We start from the raw sequence: 17,239 nt of genomic DNA, 5'->3' as shown, positions 1-17,239 counted from the left end.
CAAAAAAAAAAAAAAAAAGGTAGTAAGAATTTTAATATAAACTGTTAAGAATCTCAAAAAAAAGTATTAATAATAAGAATTTTAATATAAACTGTTAAGAATCAAAACCTAATTCTGAACTTTGGAAGGAAATCCTGATTGATGATTTAAAATACATATGTATATACTTGCTGTAAGAAGAAATATAATATCATTATACTTTACCTGCATTTGTCAAGTTCAAACTTAACAAATAATTTATGCCCATTTTCAATTAATTTATTTTAAAAATAACAGGAAACCAGATAAGAACTGCTGCTCTACAAAAATTATCAGGCCCAAAGCATAAGAATAAACAAGAACATTATTCAGAATGGATTCAGAAACTTGGCAATACTATAAAATTGACTACAGTAACCACCAGAAAAATCACATGAAATAGCCAATAATTACCTACCTTCAGTAACTTTTTCTGTTTAATAACTTTATATCTAAATGCAAGGGAGAACAACGTCAAGCAAAAGTTCAGCCTAAATTTCATATAAAAGTTTAGAAAAGAGGCCAGGTATGGTGGCTCATGCCTGTAATCCCAACACTGGGAGGCCAAGGTGGGTAGATCACTTAAGCTCAGGAATTTGAGACCAGCCTGGGCAACATGGCAAAACCCCATCTCTACAAAAAATACAAAAAATTAGCTGGGTGTGGTGGTGCACTCCTGCAGTCCCAGCTACTCGAAGGCTGATGCAAGAGGATCGCTTGAGCCTGGGAGGTCGAGGCTGTAGTAAGCCACGACAGCACAGCCGCACTCCAGCCTGGGTGACAGAGTGAGACCCCGGGTGAAAATAAAGAAAGAAAGATTTCTTTAAAAATGTTTTAAGTTTAGAAAAGGGATGGGAACTAATTTGAAGTACTCAAAATTACTTGCCTTTAATGAAAGTAAAGCAAATACTACCATGAAGGCAGAAAAGTCACCTACGTGGCATCTGAAGATGTAAAACATGGCTTCTTCTTACTTCAGAAGAAACCCCTATGAGTCTCTCGGACCATTAATAATAACTTCTTAATGATGAATCAGAAGTTAAATATCGTCTTTCTTTCCTTGAAAAGTTCAGCAACCTGAATTCTATATGAACAATGAGAAAAAATAAAACTTTATACACACACACACACAGAAAAAGGCAGGCAGCCAGAGAGAAGAAAGTCATCAACAGTAATTTTTTTTCAAGTAAGTAAAATCTTTCAAAGGAAAAAAATGCTTAGAAATGTGTTAACCAGCTGAGTGTGGTGGCTCACACCTGTAATCCAAGCACTTTGGGGGGCCAAGGCAGGGGGATCACAAGGTCAGGAGTTCGAGACCATCCTGGCCAACATGGTGAAACCCCGTCTCTACCAAAAATACAAAAATCAGCTGGGCGTGGTGGTGGGCACCTGTAATCCCAGCTACTCGGGAGGCTGAGGCAGGAGAATCGTCTGAACCCAGGAGGCGGAGGTTGCAGTGAGCCGAGATCACGTCATTGCATTCCAGCCTGGGCGAGGGTGCAAGACTCGGTCTCCAAAAAAAAAGAAAGAAAGAAATTTGTTAACCAGCAGAAATGAATGTATGTTTAAATCCATGAAATTGGCCATAATAATGGGTTGAAAGGGGTGGGGGGGAAGCATCCAACAGATATGAAACACACTGGACGGATTTTAACATTTACTAATGAATAAAAATGTAGGTATAGGAGGAAACTTTCTTAATCTAATAAAGGACATGTGCAAAAGCAACTATAACAAACATCTGTAGGGAAACAGTTCCACCATGGTGTTCTGGTGACCTGCAGCTTATCTGAGTCTTGGAGGAATGCCCTGTGATCCTCCTAGAACAGGAGATGGTGGAAAGCCTATATGGAGCTCTCCCAGGTCACCTCTTCCCTATCTTCTTAGAAGCTGTCATGAGACAGTTTCTCATGGCATCCTGGGTCCTGACAAGGCATAGAACCTTCAGCCCTGCCTAACTTAGAACAGTGCTGTAGAATACAAAACCACTTAGCAGCAGCCTAGAATAGGCTCCTCATTAATAGAGTATCCCCCAGCTCACACTGTAGGCATCAGCCCCTTTTGTTGTGGTGTTATCCTTTTTGGTATGTGGGACAAAGATCACAGGGAGCAGGCACCTTTGGCTTATTCTTCTTTCTGCTGACTATGTAACAGATAAACTGTCTGAGTCTAAAGAGGCTCGCTGTGTCTTTCCCAGTCAAATCAGACAGACAAGGTCTTAGCCTTGCCTTGTCTTGTGTAAGTGTGCTTGACAACATCATGCCTAACAATGAAAAGTTGAACGATTTCCCTTTGAGATGGGAAAAGACAATGACGTCTCCTATCTCTATTCAACAACATGCCAGAAATCCTAGCCAGTGAAGAAAAGAAAAAGGTGTAAGAATTGCGAAGAAAAACAGAAAACAGTAATTATTCACAAATGATATGGTTATATAAGTTGGAAAGCCAAAAGGATCTACAGATAAAATTATTATAAGGCTTGATTAGCAAAATACAGAGTCAGTACTCAAAATTCAGTTTTATTTCAATATACCAACAAGAAACGGAAAATAACATTGATCTTAGAATTCTATTTATAATACCATCAGATACCTAGGACTAAATTTAACAAAAGATGTGTAATACTGCACAGAAAACTATAAAACATTACTGAGAGATATGAAATACAACATAAATAACAGGGATATCATATTCAATTAGTCAAAGATTCCTCATTACAAAAAAGTAATTCTACCCAAATTAATCTACAAATCCAATTAAACTCCAATCAGGGTCCTAACATATTTCTTTTCTCCTTTTTTTTTTCGAGTCTCTTTTTTTTTTTTTTTTTGTATTTTTCATAGAGATAGGGTTTCACTATGTTGCCCAGGCTGGTCTCGAACTCCTGGACTCAAGCAATCCACTCTCTTCAGCATCCCAAAGTGCTGGGATTACAGGCATGAGCCACGGTGCCTGGCCTCCTTAAGAAGTCTTAAATGGCAAGCCACAGAGTAAGGTGGAAATATTTGCAACACAAATAACCAAAGAAGGGGTCATATTCAAAATATATAAGGATATAGTAAGAAAAAAAGATAAACAAAATTGGGCAAAACATTTGAATAAGCATTTCACAAAAGGTTTCCTAAGTAACCAATATAAAATTATTCAACCTCATTAGTAATAAGTGAAATGCAGATTAAAACCAAGAGATACTACTATAAATCCACCAGAACGGCTGAAGTTAATAATATTGACAATACTAAGTACTGGCAAAGACGTGGAACAAAATGAACTCTCAGACACGCTTTGGGGCGTGTAATCTGTACAACCACAGGGGAGGGATACTGTTTGGCAGATATCTAAAAGTGTACATATGCATATCCTACGACCCAGGACTTTCACTCCTGGCTAAATCCACAAAAGAATTACATACACATATGCACTAAAAGACTTGCACAAGGCAAGGTGCAGTGGCTCACACCTGTAGTCCCAGCACTTTGGGAGGCCAAGGTGGGCAGATCACTTGAGCTCAGGAGTTCAAGACCAGCCTGAGCAACATGGTAAAACTCCATCTCTACAAAAAAGTATCAAAAAAAAAAAAAAAATTAGCCAAGCATGGTGGTATGCACCTGTAGTCCCAGTTACTTGGGAGGCCGAGGTGGGAGGATCACTTGAGCCCAGAAGGTCAAGGTTGCAGTGAGCCATGATCACAACACTGCACTCCAGTCTGGGTGACAAGAGCGAAACTGTCTCAAAAAAAAAAAAAAAAACAAAAAACGCCAGGCACAGTGGCTCACACCTGTAACCCCAGCACTTTGAGAGGCTGAGGCAGGTGGATCATTTGAAGCCAGGAGTTCAAGACCAGCCTGGTCAACATGACAAAACCCCGTCTCTACTTAAAATACAAAAAAACAGCTGGGTGTGATGGTGGGCACCTGTAATCCCAGCTACTCGGGAGGCTGGGGCAGGAGAATCACTTGAACCCAGTAGACAGCGGTTGCAGTAAGCAGAGATCACGCCACTGCACTCCAGCCTGGGCAACACAGCGAGACTCCGTCTCAGGAAAAAAAAAAAAAACTTTACAAGAATAGTCATAGTGGCATAATCCATAATAGCCCAAAACTAGAAACAACCTAAATATCCATCAATAATACAATAAACTGTAGTATATTTATACAATGGAATACTATTCAGCAATGAAAATGAACAAACAGCTACATACAAATCTAAATCTTACAAACAAAATGTTGAGTCAAAGCCAGACATGAATACATACAATATGATTCCATGCATATAAAGATGCAAAACAATCAAAACTAAGCCAAAACTAAAAAGGTCTACACATACAAAAAAAGCAAGAAGGTGATTCCCCTACAATCTGGACAGAAATTACCTTTATGAGAGAAGGACTGGGTTGTGATTGGGAAGCTTCAAGGGAAGCTTGTGGAATGCCAGTAAGGTCCTAGTGCTTGACCTACATCATAGTTATACAAGTATCTGATTCATAAATTGTAAAGCTTTACTTTTGTTTTACATACTTTTCTACATATGTGTTACATTCAAGAAGGGCTTCAAGGCTGGGCGCAGTGGCTCATGCCTGTAATCCCAGCATTTTGGGAGGCCAAGAAAGGAGGATCATTTGAAGCTATGAATTCGATACCAGCCCGGGCAAAAAACCAAAACTCAATATCTACAAAAATAAGTTTTAAAATTAGCCAGGCAAGGTGGCAATCACCAGCAGTGTGGCTCACGCCTATAATCCCAGCACTTTGGGAGGCCGAGGTGAGCAGATCACCTGAGGTCAGGAGTTTGAGACCAGTTTAGCCAACATGGTGAAACTCCATCTCTACTAAAAACAAAAACTAGCCGGGCATAGTTGCCCATGCCTGTAATCCCAGCTACTTGGGAGGCTGGGGTGGGCAGAATTGCTTGAACCTGGGAGGTGCCGTGAGACGAGATCACGTCATTGCACTCCAGTCTGGGCAAAACTCCATCTCAAAAAAAAAAAAAAAGTTAATTAATTAAAAACAAATAAATACATAAATAATGGCTTCAAGAAAGAATTCCTTCAAAAGGGAAGTTATATTCCTACAGTAAAATTATGTTTAGGGTCTGAACGTTTATTTCTTGAGAAGTTTTTACAATTTCGGACACTTTTTTTTGTTTGTTTAGAGACAGAATCTCGCCCTGTCACCAGGCTGGGTGCAATGGCGTGATCTCGGCTCACTGCAACCTCTGTGTCCCAGGTTCAAACAATTCTCTCGCCTCAGCTTCCCAAATAGCTGGGACTACAGGCACACAGCACCACACCCAGCTAATTTTTGTATTTTTAGTAGAGACGGGGTTTCACCACGTTGGCCAGGATGGCAGAGACACTTAATTTAACTTCACACAAATTTTCATCCCATTGGGTTATCTTTTTTTTTTTTTTTTTCTGAGACAGGGTCTCGCTCTGTCACCCAGACTGCAGTGCAGTGGTGCAATCCCGCTTCACTGCAACCTCCGCCTCCAGGGTTCAAGCAATTCTCGTGCCTCAGCCTCCAGAGTAGCTGGGATTACAGGCGTGCACCACCACACCCAGCTAATTTTTTTATTTTTTAGTAGAGATGGGGTTTCGCCATGTTGCTCAGGCTGGTCTTGAACTCCTGGTCTCAAGTGATCCACCCACCTCAGTCTGCCAAAGTTCTGGGATTACAGGCGTGAGCCACTGCACCTGGCCTGATTATCTTATTTCCATGCAAAAGGGCTTCCAAACATAAATGCATAAAAATGAGGAAAAAATGAAAATAATATATACAAAAGGGCTGTCACATAAAAATTATCTATTCATCACCTAGCACACCATAATAAAAAAAGTTAAAAAGAATACAGGTGTTTAGTTTCATTCTTCGGTGGACAACTAAAAATGACTGTTCAAGAGTTGCCACCTTTCTGAAGCACAGCCCTGATCATGCGTCTCCTACTCAAAAATCTTCAATAGCTACACACGCAGTATCTCAAGTTGGAAGGAACCTTAAAAATCACCTAGCAGGCCAGGCACAGCAGCTCACGCCTGTAATCCTAGAACTCTGGGAGGCCAAGACAAGCGGATCACCTGAGGTCAGAAGTTCGAGACCAGCTTGACCAACATGGAGAAATCCCGTCTCTACTGAAAATATAAAATTAGCTGGGCGTGGTGGCACATGCCTGTAATCCCATCTACTCAGGAGGCTGAGGCAGGAGAATCGCTTGAACCCAGGAGATGGAGGTTGCAGTGAGCTGAAAGCGCACCATTGCACTCCAGCTGGGCGACAGAGAGAAACTCCATCTCGAAAAAACAAAAAAAAAAAATCACCTAGCACCAGGTTCAATGCTTGCAACCTGGCAGAGGATGCACTACCTCATAAAAACATTCACACCATCACTAAACAGCCATGGCTTTAAAAAAATAAAAAGGAATAGTAAAATGGAAGGTGGAGGGGAGGGAGAAATCAAGAACACCACACACATTTCCAGCTTAGGCACCCAGTGGTGTCATTTAACAAATTAAGAAACACCAGAGGAAGTGCAGGAATCATACATTCCGTTCTGGATGTGTTCAGTTTAAGGAGCATCCAAATGGAAACATTCAGTAGCAATTAGATATAGTGGTCCTCAGACTCAGGAGAGAGGTAAAAACTTAAGACATAAAAATGAATACTCAGCACACAGATGAAAAATGAAATAGAAAATGATGAGAAAGCCCAAAGAAATTCAAACATTTAATAAATAAGCATAGAAAGACTCAAAAGGTGACTGAGAGGCCAGGCACGGTGGCTCACGCCTGTAATCCCAACACTTTGGGAGGCCGAGGCGGACAGATCACCTGAGGCCAGGAGTTCAAGACCAGCCTGGCCAACACGGTGAAACCCCATCTCTACTAAAAATACAAAAATTAGCTGGGTGTGGTGGTGCACACCTGTAATCCCAGCTACTCAAGAGGCTAAGGCAGGAGAATCACTTGAACCCAGGAGGTGGAGGTTGCAGTGAGCCAAGATTGTGCCACTGCACCCCAGCCTGGGCGAAAGAGCAAGACTCTGCCTCAAAAAAAAAAAAAAAAAAAAGTGACAGAAAAAGAGCCCAGAGAACCAGCAAGAAAAACAGAAAAGTGCTCTGAAGACCTCAAGAGAAGAGAGAGCTTTACAAAGGAAGGAGAGGTGTCCACTCTGTCAAATGCTGCTGTGGTATACAGTCCTGAAATGACTATGAATGATCCCTGCCTCTCAGTATTCATGCCATTGTGAAATCCCGCCTTGAGTGCACTGGACCTAGTGACTGGCTGATAACAGGATACAACAAAAGTGATAGCACATCACTTCCAAGATAAGGTCACAAAAAGATTCTGGCTAATAGCTGTCCTCTTTTGAGGACAGAAGCAGTGAGATATCATATTTTAAGTAATCGTACGCAGAAACCCAAATGGCAAGGGACTCATTTCTCCAGCAAGCAGCCAACAAGGACCCAAGGCCTGCCCATTGCTGCACGAGTGAGCCTGGAAACAGCCTCCCCAGGTAGCGCTCTGAGATGACTGCAGCCTTGTAAGAGACCCTGAATCATAGGTGCCAACTGCACCGACATTCCTGATCTACAAAATCTGTGAAACAATAAATGTTTCTTAAGTTAGGGGGTAATTTGTTATACAGCCAACAGAAACTAGCACAGCTGCTAAGAGGTTAAATAAGAAGATAGTAAAATAGACATTGGCTATTTTCATACATATTTTCACTAGCTATTTTCAGTTTCACTGAAATGATGGTGATAGAAACAAGACAGAAATAGGTTGAGAAGTCACAGGTGAAGAAATGGAGATACATAGCAAATGCAGACAACTCTAAGTCTGTAAAGCAGAGAGCAACTTAAAGCAATAAAGTATGAATCTGGAGTTTTTTATTAAGATGAAGAGACATAATTTTAAAGTTTAAATGATGATAACATGAAGCCAATAGGGTGGAAAAATACACTCTCATGGAACTTCATTCTTTTATCAAGAAACTCCTCTAAAAGTCCTCAGCTTCCTTGGGAAATGTTCTTGCTAGCTCTCTGCCTTAACTGAAACCTGACTTTCCAATCAGGACACCTCTTCTCATATAGTCCTTTTAAGTGAAAGCTACTCAGTCTCTTACACTCCACACCCAATACTGGGAAATGAGGCTGGTACCTTCCCTTCTGCCAGTGCCAGTTCCAGACCACTACTCCCAAACCCTTACGTAAAATCTTCGTCTAGTTCTCATGCTATTCAGCAGCATAGTCTTCAACCTCGACCTCTTCACTATCAGCTAATGACCACCTGGACATCCCCCATACTCAGTGAGGACATGCTGGCAACTAGTTCACAGCTGCCATTATCCTCTATGCCACCAGTCTTGCTACCATCCTGTGTCATTTCAATAAATGTATGGATGAGTTGTCTAACACCAAGTTCCTCAAACCCAAGATCCTCAATAAGCACCTCTTTATTTCCTGGGGATAGCCATTCAACAGGTTGTGAATTCACATTATTATGCTAGCATCCATTCATTCATCAAGTATTTAATAAGTATCTAATAGATAGTTCCTGTCCTCAAGAAATCTAGGACACATATGTTCATACTTTCCACAAAGATGGCATGAAAAAACCTAGCTGACGTATACATAAATTCCAACTACTGCATTTCCTTTATTTATCAGTCAAGTAACCAAGTCAATTCTAGGCAACGACTGTCTGATGTGACTTAGTGAATCCATGTTTGATCCTAGCAGTCACTATTTCCCTTGACAAGCTTCTAAAACTATCTTTTAAATAATCTATTCTAAAATAGTGCCTGGGCAACATAATGACACCTTGTCTCGCCACAAATTTTTTTTAATTAGCCAGGCATGGTGGCACACGGCTACAGTCCCAACTACTCTGGAGGCTGAGGTGGGAAGATCGCTTGAGCCCAGGAATTCAAGGCTGCAGTAAGCTATAACCACACCATTGCATTCCAGACTGAATAACAGACCAAGACCCTTCTCGAGAAGTATAAAATATTGCCAGTGTTCAATATCAAAGTGGAAGATAAAATGTTTCTTATATTTATGCAATTTTAGAATAGGTAATGTCGTATTACACAAAATTTCACTGGTTAAAAAGAAAAAACAAGAAACTGCAAACAGTGCCTTCAGAAAGAATTAGATGGGATAGGAGAGACTTTTAACTGTGTATTCTCCTATACCTTCTAATTTAGTACATATATTACCTATTTCTTAAAATAAGTGTACATAAAATTAACAACAACAATAAAAAGTCATGTACCTTTCCTTAGCACTCCCCTGGTTGCCTATTTTGTTCTGAAAAGAATGAATTTTTTTTACTTTAGAGATGGGGTCTCACTATGTTGCCCTGGCTGGAGTGCAGTGGCTACACACATCTGCATTATAGCACACTACAGCTTTGATCTCCTGGACTCAAGCAATCCTCCTGCCTCAGCCTCCAGAGCAGCTGGAACTACAGGCATGTGACACTGTGCCTGGCTGAAATATTTCTTAAAAATCAACCCGGAGAATGAGGCCGGGTGCGGTGGCTCACGCCTGTAATCCCAGCAGTTTGAGAGCTGAGGCGGGTGGATGACGAGGTCAGGAGATTGAGACCATCCTGGCTAACACGGTGAAACCCCGTCTCTACTAAAAATACAAAAAAAAAAAAAAAAAAAGCCAGGCGTGGTGGCGGGCACCTGTAGTCCCAGCTACTCCGGAGGCTGAGGCAGGAGAATGGCGTGGACCCAGGAGGCGGAGCTTGCAGTGAGCAGAGATCGCGCCACTGCATTCCAGCCTGGGCAACAGAGCAAGACTCCGTCTCAAAAAAAAAAAAAAAAAACCCCCAGAGAAGTAAAAAACCAAAGGACTCTTATATTTGTCTCATCTATCTCACACTAAAACGTATTTAGTCATTTCCCTGTTATTAGACATTATAATCAAGCAGAATTCTCTCTTACTCAACATTCTGACACAACTTTAAACAATGACACAGTTGACCATTCCCTCCTTCTTGAAAGCTTCCTCTCCTTCATTTCTGGAATATCATACCCGCCTGGTCTTCCCCTAACTCAATGATTTCTTATCTCTCTCCTTTACTGGTTCCTCTTGATTCCCCTCACCTATCTAGAAGGCCAGTTCCATGAAGGTGAAAACTTTTGTCAGGTTTATATCCCCAGTGCCTAAAAAGGTACCTAGAAGAACCATACTCACTAAGTAACTTATGAATGAATAAGTGAATGAATCAGTCCCCAAGGCTCAGATGTTCGGATCTCTTCTCTACCAAAATTCACCCCCCTGATGATCTCGCCTATCTCATAATCATAAATACTACAAAGAAGCTGAAAACAGCCACATTGCTCACTCTTCCTGGACATCACCCTGAACTTCTGGTTTCTCCACAAACATGCTCCATGAATTACCATCTCCAATTCAGTTACTGGCAACTTTATTCTTCTAGTTATTCAGGCCAAAAACCTTATTGTTTATTCTTCTATTTGGCCCACATCCCACAAACAATCACCAACAAATTCTATAGGTCTACCCTCAAAATATATACAAAATCCAACCCCTTCTCACCATTTCCCCTTGTTCAGAGATACCCTCACCTGGAACAATACAACATAAGCTCCTGACTACTGCCCTTACTTTTATTTATTTATTATGTATTTGAGATAGCCTCCCTCACTGTTGCCCAGGCTGGAGTGCAACGACGGAATGACAGCTCACTGCAACCTTGAACCCCTAGGTTCAAGTGATCCTCCTGCTTCAGTCTCCTGAGTAGCTGAGACTATAGGCACATACTGCCACGCTAATTTTTTTTTTTTTTTGAGACACAGTCTTGCTCTGTCACCCAGGCTGGAGTGCAATAGCATGATCTCCACTCACTGCAACCTCCACCTCCTGGGTTCAAGAGATTTTCCCGCCTTAGCCCCGCGAGTAGCCAGGATTCCAAGCATGCGCCACCACCCCCAGCTAATTTTTTGTATTTTCAGTAGAGACGGGGTTTCACCATGCTGGCCAGGCTGGTCTCGATCTCCTGACCTCACGATCTGAGCCTTGGCCTCCCAAAGTGCTGGGAGACGTGTTCACTACTATGGTACCAGCATCTAGAATATGTGGTACATAATACGTATTTAATATATACTTATTAAGTAAAAACAGTATTCACAGTAAAACTTCCAATGATGTTAGTGAACCAGCTAATTACGTGCCCAAACTGTTCTAAATACATGAATTAATTCATCTGACCAGCTTAAGAGGTTAGGTACTACTGTTATTATTTCTATTTTGCAGATGAAGAAATTAAGGCACAGGTTAAGGTTAGGAAATAACATTAAGCAGTTTGCCCTACATCATACCATGGCAAAGCCAGGATTTGAACTCAGGCACTCTGACCCCAGAACCCACACTCTTAATACACTGAAAGACTTCATGAGCAACAGATTTCAATTATATTCCACACACAAAAAATAAGAAAAAAAAATTATATTCCACATAATCTGTATGCTAAGTTTATTTTACTATATATCTCTGAAAATTGATAATCAATGTACTGATTCTTAAACCAAGATACTTCATTTCTTGATCTTTCTCCATTAATGTTTCTAATGAAATATGTGTAAAACACACATTTAACAACTCTCATACTTCTAAATGTAAACATAGTGTAAAACCGAGCAGCTGTTGCTATGAAAACCTTCTTTTTTTTTTTGAGACGAAGTCTCGCTCTGTGACTCAGGCTGGAGTGCAGTAGCGCAATCTCGGCTCACTGCAAGCTCCACCTCCCAGGTTCAAGCGATTCTCCTGCCTCAGCCTCCTGAGTAGCTGGGGTTACAGGTGTGCACCAGCACACCCAGCTAATTTTTATTTTTATTTTATTTTATTTTTTTGAGATGGAATCTCGCTCTGTAGCCCAGACTGGAGTGCAGTGGCATGATCTCGGCTCACTGCAGCCTCTGCCTCCCAGGCTCAAGGAATTCTTCTGCCTCAGCCTCCTGAGTAGCTGGGATTACAGGCGTGCGCCACCACACCCGGCTAATTTTTATATTTTTAGTAGAGACAGGGTTTCGCCATGTTGGTCAGGCTGGTCTCGAACTCCTGACCTCGTGATCCACCCACCTCAGCCTCCCAAAGTGCTCGGACTACAGGCGTGAGCCACCGTGCCCGGACTAATTTTTGTATTTTTAGTAGAGATGGAGTTTCACCATGTTGGCCAGGCTAGTCTCGAACTTCTGATCTTGTGATCTGCCTGCCTCGGCCTCCCAAAGTGCTGGGATTACAGGCATGAGCCACCGCGCGCAGCCGAGAACCTTCACTTTTTTTTTTTTTTTTTTGAGACGAAGTCTTGCTCTGTCGCCCAGGCTGGAGGGCAGTGGCATGATCTCGGCTCACTGCAATCTCCGCCTCCCGGGTTCACGCCATTCTCCTGCCTCAGCCTCCGGAGTAGATGGGACTACAGGCACCCGCCACCAAGCCCGGCTAATTTTTTGTATTTTTAGTAGAGACGGGGTTTCACCGTGTTAGCCAGGATGGTCTCGATCTCCTGACCTCGTGATCCGCCCGCCTCGGCCTCCCAAAATGCTGGGATTGCAGGCGTGAGCCACGACGCCCGGCCAAGAACCTTCACTTTTAAGTTTGCAGTATTAATGCTGAATTAACAGACTGGCATACTTATCTATGACACAGGTAATGAAGGAAAAAAAAAAAGAACACCTCAGTAGACTCAACAAGGATATCACAAGTAATGACTAGCAAGCAACATTTTTTGAAAAATAAAATGTAGGCATAGTTTCAGGCACAAGAAATGCTAAACGAAATAGCTTACTTTTACCTTAGACTTTCCCCAAATTATGTGATGTCATTCCTACAAGGACAAGAATCACAGCTTACTACCAGCCATGCAAATGTCATTTTAGGAGTACACACACGTTTTACCCAGTATCTTAGTTCACATTTGTCCCAATTAATTAAGTCTATGTATAATTTAAAAGCGAAAACTAGATATGTCAATTTTGTTTTCCTTCTAAGTAATCCAAAGTCAAAACTATTCACTTTACCAAATGAATTAACTGAATACTGTTAATTAAATCTTTTATTTATAATTATAAATTGGAACACACACTTTCTCACTTAATACCTATTATGTCCTGTTTCCCATACCTCTCTACAAAGTAGAAGTATTTGCTGGAAGACAGTAATCTGCTCATTAAGTAGGCACTTAGAAAAAGCAACGATCTGCAACTACTGAAATTCTTATCTGTATATTTCTCTTCTGGGTTACAAGAAAGCACTTCTCTGGCTATTTTCCCAAATAAACTGGGTAAGCCTTGGGAAGTCACTGCTTAAATCCCACTTTCTGACAGCTTCTCTTCCTCCATAAATGAATTATTGTGAGTCTACTTCCATCCATTACATAATACACGTCCATCATGGGACCTGTTTTCTGAACAAGAAATAGCTTAAAGGACAGGAACTGATAAGTAGGGCCAGTGAATACCGTAATCTAATAGGGAGCAGGAATCCAGAAAAGAAGATTCTGATTTACAGTGCTAAGTTGTGAAAGAGTGATGTGAAGAACACTGAACACTGCTTACTCTTAGTAATATTTCCATACAAAGTGAGACGCCTGCCCCCAAAATGTTTTTAAAGCACTTGACTCCAAGAACATTTCTCAGAAATTGAGGAGCCTACCAAAAAAAAAAAAGAGTTCCATTTCATTTTAAAGTGTTTTAATAAAGACCGCAAGAAATATAACTGCAAATGAGAAATAAAATTTCAACAATTTAGCATTGAACACAAAACGTCTAAAAGTCAAGGTGTACTGAGCAAGCAACACGCTGTAAAAGACGGTTGTACTTTAAAACATTTAAGCATTTTTCATATAATTAGCTCCAACAGAACTATTCCAATTGTTCACTTTATCCACCCAAAGCAGTCAACCACAACTACCTGCAACTATTATTCGGCAATGTGCCTTCCAAAGCAACCACCTGAGTCTAGGGCCTTCTCTCAAGGGGCCAGGATAAAGCCTGTAAAAGGGTGGTATGAGATCTTTTAGGCATAGAGGGCAAAAAAAACTGGAAGACACCACCTTGAAGGAGCTAAGTGTAATGCGACCCAAATGGTGGCTGCCAGAACGAAGTTGTCTAAGCCGAAGATCTCCCTCTTCTTGGGTGTAAAACTTTCAGATACATCCACGCTCACAATTTACCTGAGCCAAAGTAAGGGGATTCTCTTCCCTCTCCGACCCCCCCACCCACCCCGCCAGAAGAAGAAGAATCGAACCCTAAAGTAGAAACGTGAGATCTAGTGCAATAAAATAGGTTCTCCAACTGCCTCAAAGGCAACACGCACAGCTCATCGTCCTTTTGAAATACAACGCTTCATCTTTTATCTCACCATTTCATCAAAAAGAAAAGAATCATCTTCAGCATTTTACATCACTCACCTAACCCAAAGATCCACCCTGACCGCACCCCAACCTCATGGCTCCCCAATTTCTCCGTCTCCCCACTACCTCGTCCGCAGCTTCACTAGTCCTAAGCCTCCCACCCTCCGTTCCCCCAAGTGCCCAGAGCCCCAGTCCCCAGTACCCCACCTCCCGCCCCAGGATCCCCACATCGACCGCCTCGGCTCCCGCCCAATCCCGGAGCCCGGCTGGGTGGAGCCCGCGGGTGGGCGCCGGTGGTCTGGGTGGGGCCCGCCCCTCCCCACCCCCCGGGCTGGCGAGGAGGGGGAGGGGGTCGCGAAGCCTCACCTACAGCTCCGCCCCTCCCCGGGGGCGCGTTGCCCTGCCCAGCCCAGCCCGGGCCGTGAGCAAGAAGCTGGGTAGGAAAGGCGAAAGCCTCAGCACTAGCGACAGGGGGGAAGCTCTGGGTCCCGCGCGACTTCCGCGCTGCCGCCGCCGCCGCCGCCGCCGTCTCACCGTCCTCAGGGCTGCCGCTACTGCTGCCGCTGCCGCCCGGGCGCCGCCGCCGCCGCCGCCGCCACTACCACCGCCGCCGCCACTACCACCGCCGCCGCCACTACCACCGCCGCCGCCACAGCACGGCCCAGGCGCCCGCGACGTCACCACGCCCCGCCCCCTGCGCGAGACACCTAGCCCCGCCCCCAGCCCCGCCGCGGGGCGCAGCGCGCCTCTCTGGGCTCCCGGCTCGGCTGCCTCCCTTTCCCTCAGCCTCCCGGGAGCGTGACGCGGCGGCCCGGGGGCCTCCGGGCGCCTTCCGGGGCACGCCGGTGAGGAACTGGGAAGCGGAGGAAATTCGGCGCCACGGCGGTCGATTAGCACCGAAACAGAGTGATGGGCGCGGAGCGTCCCTGCATACACACACACACACACACACTCTCTCACAGACGCACACACGACCCCTGCGGCCACGGGAGGGGAGAGCCGGGGTCGGCTCCGCGAGCGCAGGGTGGCGCTTGTCTCTTCCTGCTTGCCGTAGGAAGTGGACGCTGGAAGCCCGAGGAGCCGCTTCGTGTCTTCCCAAACCTAAGCGGCGCCCCACCCCCTTCTTCTCGTGGCCCGTTACGCCCGGGGCAGCCAAGCGCCGCGGGAGCAGCGCCGGGATCGACCCTGGCTGCTGGGGGGACGCTTTGTCCCTAGAAAGCTGGTTTTTTGCCCCTTAGCTTCGCGGAACGTGGCCGCGAAATTAGTGGTCATCTGACCTGAGACTCGCGGGGCTGCGCACACGGGCATCGCCGAGGACCCCAGCAATGGACGTCGTGTTCTGTGGTGATCCCGCCAGGACGCGGGGAGCGTGGGCGGAAATTAGTGTCCACGTTCCGACCCTGCGCTGTGCCAAACACTGCTTCGGGAGCTGTTTATTTAGCCTCCGACAGCTAAGCGAGTCGGCGGGCGGCTAGGGCCTGGTGCAACCCGATTTTCTCGTGCAGACTCGCAGCCGATTTTGGTTTTGTTTTTTTTTTGGAGCCATGCAGAGGGTAGCTACAGCCATTAATTTAAGGATGTAGATAAGCTATCTCTAAACCAACAAAGTAAGAATGGTGTGAATTATATTTATTCCCAGCCTTCCAGTGTTTATTAAAATAATTTTCGGTGTCCTTGAGAGGAGTTAAAAGCCATCATTTTACTCCTGCTTGCCTCCGCCACCGTAATTAACCACTTTATACTGCCTCATAATCCCATTAACAAATTCCAGTCGCTCCTCAGCGTTCACATTCATTCACTTACCAGTTTCTACTGTTTCATCCTGCCCAGACTCTCTAATTGTTCCCTCCCAGGATCGACATGCACTTGGATCATTGCAGTTCCTGGGCCTGCTGTCATCTCCCACTTCAGTACTTCCCACATATGACTACCAACTGTTAGACGATGTGCTGCCAGACCAGCATTTCATTTCTTGGACATCCGGCTATTTACCCAGGAAAAGTCATCCTTTGACTATTGTCCATGACCTTTCTCATCTGACTCGTGATCTGCCCGTCTTGTTACTCCCTAGCAGTGTGGTAAGGTAAGAGAAAATTCAACTAGGAGTCAATAGATCTTTCTGTTCTCATTCTTCCACTGTTTACTTGTATGGCCTCGGGCAAATCATTCTACTTGTGGTCTTAACTATAAAGTGAGGTTTGAAGTAGGTGTCTGAGATGCCTCATGTCCTTGAAATATGTGGATCTGGAGAATTAAGTTGCTAAGCGCTATGTTATACACGGAAATACTGTCCTAACACAGATTCAGATTTTTAGTTTTTATTTCTTGCCACCACACAGGCAAAAAATATTAGTTCCTGCCCTGCTCCAGATATCTTTTTTAAAACTTACATTTAGGATTTTTGATTAAACCTAGCTAACCGAGCACATGTATTTACTGCCTCTTCTTCTTGAGACCCCATAAAATGATGATAAATAAAAGTGACACAAAATAGAAAATGAGAAGGGGGACATCGGAAGATAATTTTTTTTTTATTTGACATGCAAAAAGTAAGTGTGGTCTGACAAAATAAAATGGAGAAAAGCATAATGTAGAATGGGTGTAGAGGGTGCTGCAGAAAGGAAGGGGGCCTGTCAGCCCAGAAGTGCTTTAGGGAGACCGAGATTTGGAGATAACTACCAGACAGAGCAAGAGTGAGAAGCAAGGCTGAGAACAGGGAGACTAAATGAAGGTCTACATAAGGAAGAGCAGAACCCTCCCTATATCTCAGATACAATATCTAGGCATTTATCCAGGCTAAAATTAAGCATTCTGATAATCTGGGGAGATTTGGGCTAA

The 17,239-nt window shown here is 43.7% G+C and overlaps 2 protein-coding genes across 29 annotated transcripts in view; one reads left to right on the top strand and one right to left on the bottom strand.

Annotated features, from left to right (window-relative positions):
• Positions 1–16,283, bottom strand: part of ERC1 (ELKS/RAB6-interacting/CAST family member 1) — a 511,501-nt gene extending 495,218 nt beyond the window's left edge. For 11 of the 27 annotated variants that reach the window (XM_054527816.2, XM_054527818.2, XM_054527825.2 and 8 more), the window contains exon 1: positions 14,936–15,059. The gene's annotated coding sequence lies outside the window, so the exon portion shown is untranslated. The other 16 variants (XM_054527817.2, XM_063711690.1, XM_054527833.2 and 13 more) reach the window with 11 other exon arrangements.
• The window catches only part of RAD52 (RAD52 homolog, DNA repair protein), an 87,451-nt gene continuing 85,350 nt past the window's right edge, over positions 15,139–17,239 (top strand). The window contains exons 1-2 of one of the 2 annotated variants that reach the window (XM_054527839.2): positions 15,139–15,246; positions 16,255–16,479. The gene's annotated coding sequence lies outside the window, so the exon portion shown is untranslated. Of the gene's footprint in view, positions 15,247–16,254; positions 16,485–17,239 lie in introns of those variants that run through there. The other variant, XM_054527835.2, reaches the window with a different exon arrangement.

This window comes from Pongo abelii, chromosome 10 (assembly GCF_028885655.2).
Source record: "Pongo abelii isolate AG06213 chromosome 10, NHGRI_mPonAbe1-v2.0_pri, whole genome shotgun sequence".
In the NCBI taxonomy this organism is placed as follows: Eukaryota; Metazoa; Chordata; class Mammalia; order Primates; family Hominidae; genus Pongo; species Pongo abelii.
The sequence above is the reverse complement of the archived record's forward strand: the minus strand, read 5'-3'. Positions and strand labels throughout refer to the sequence as shown.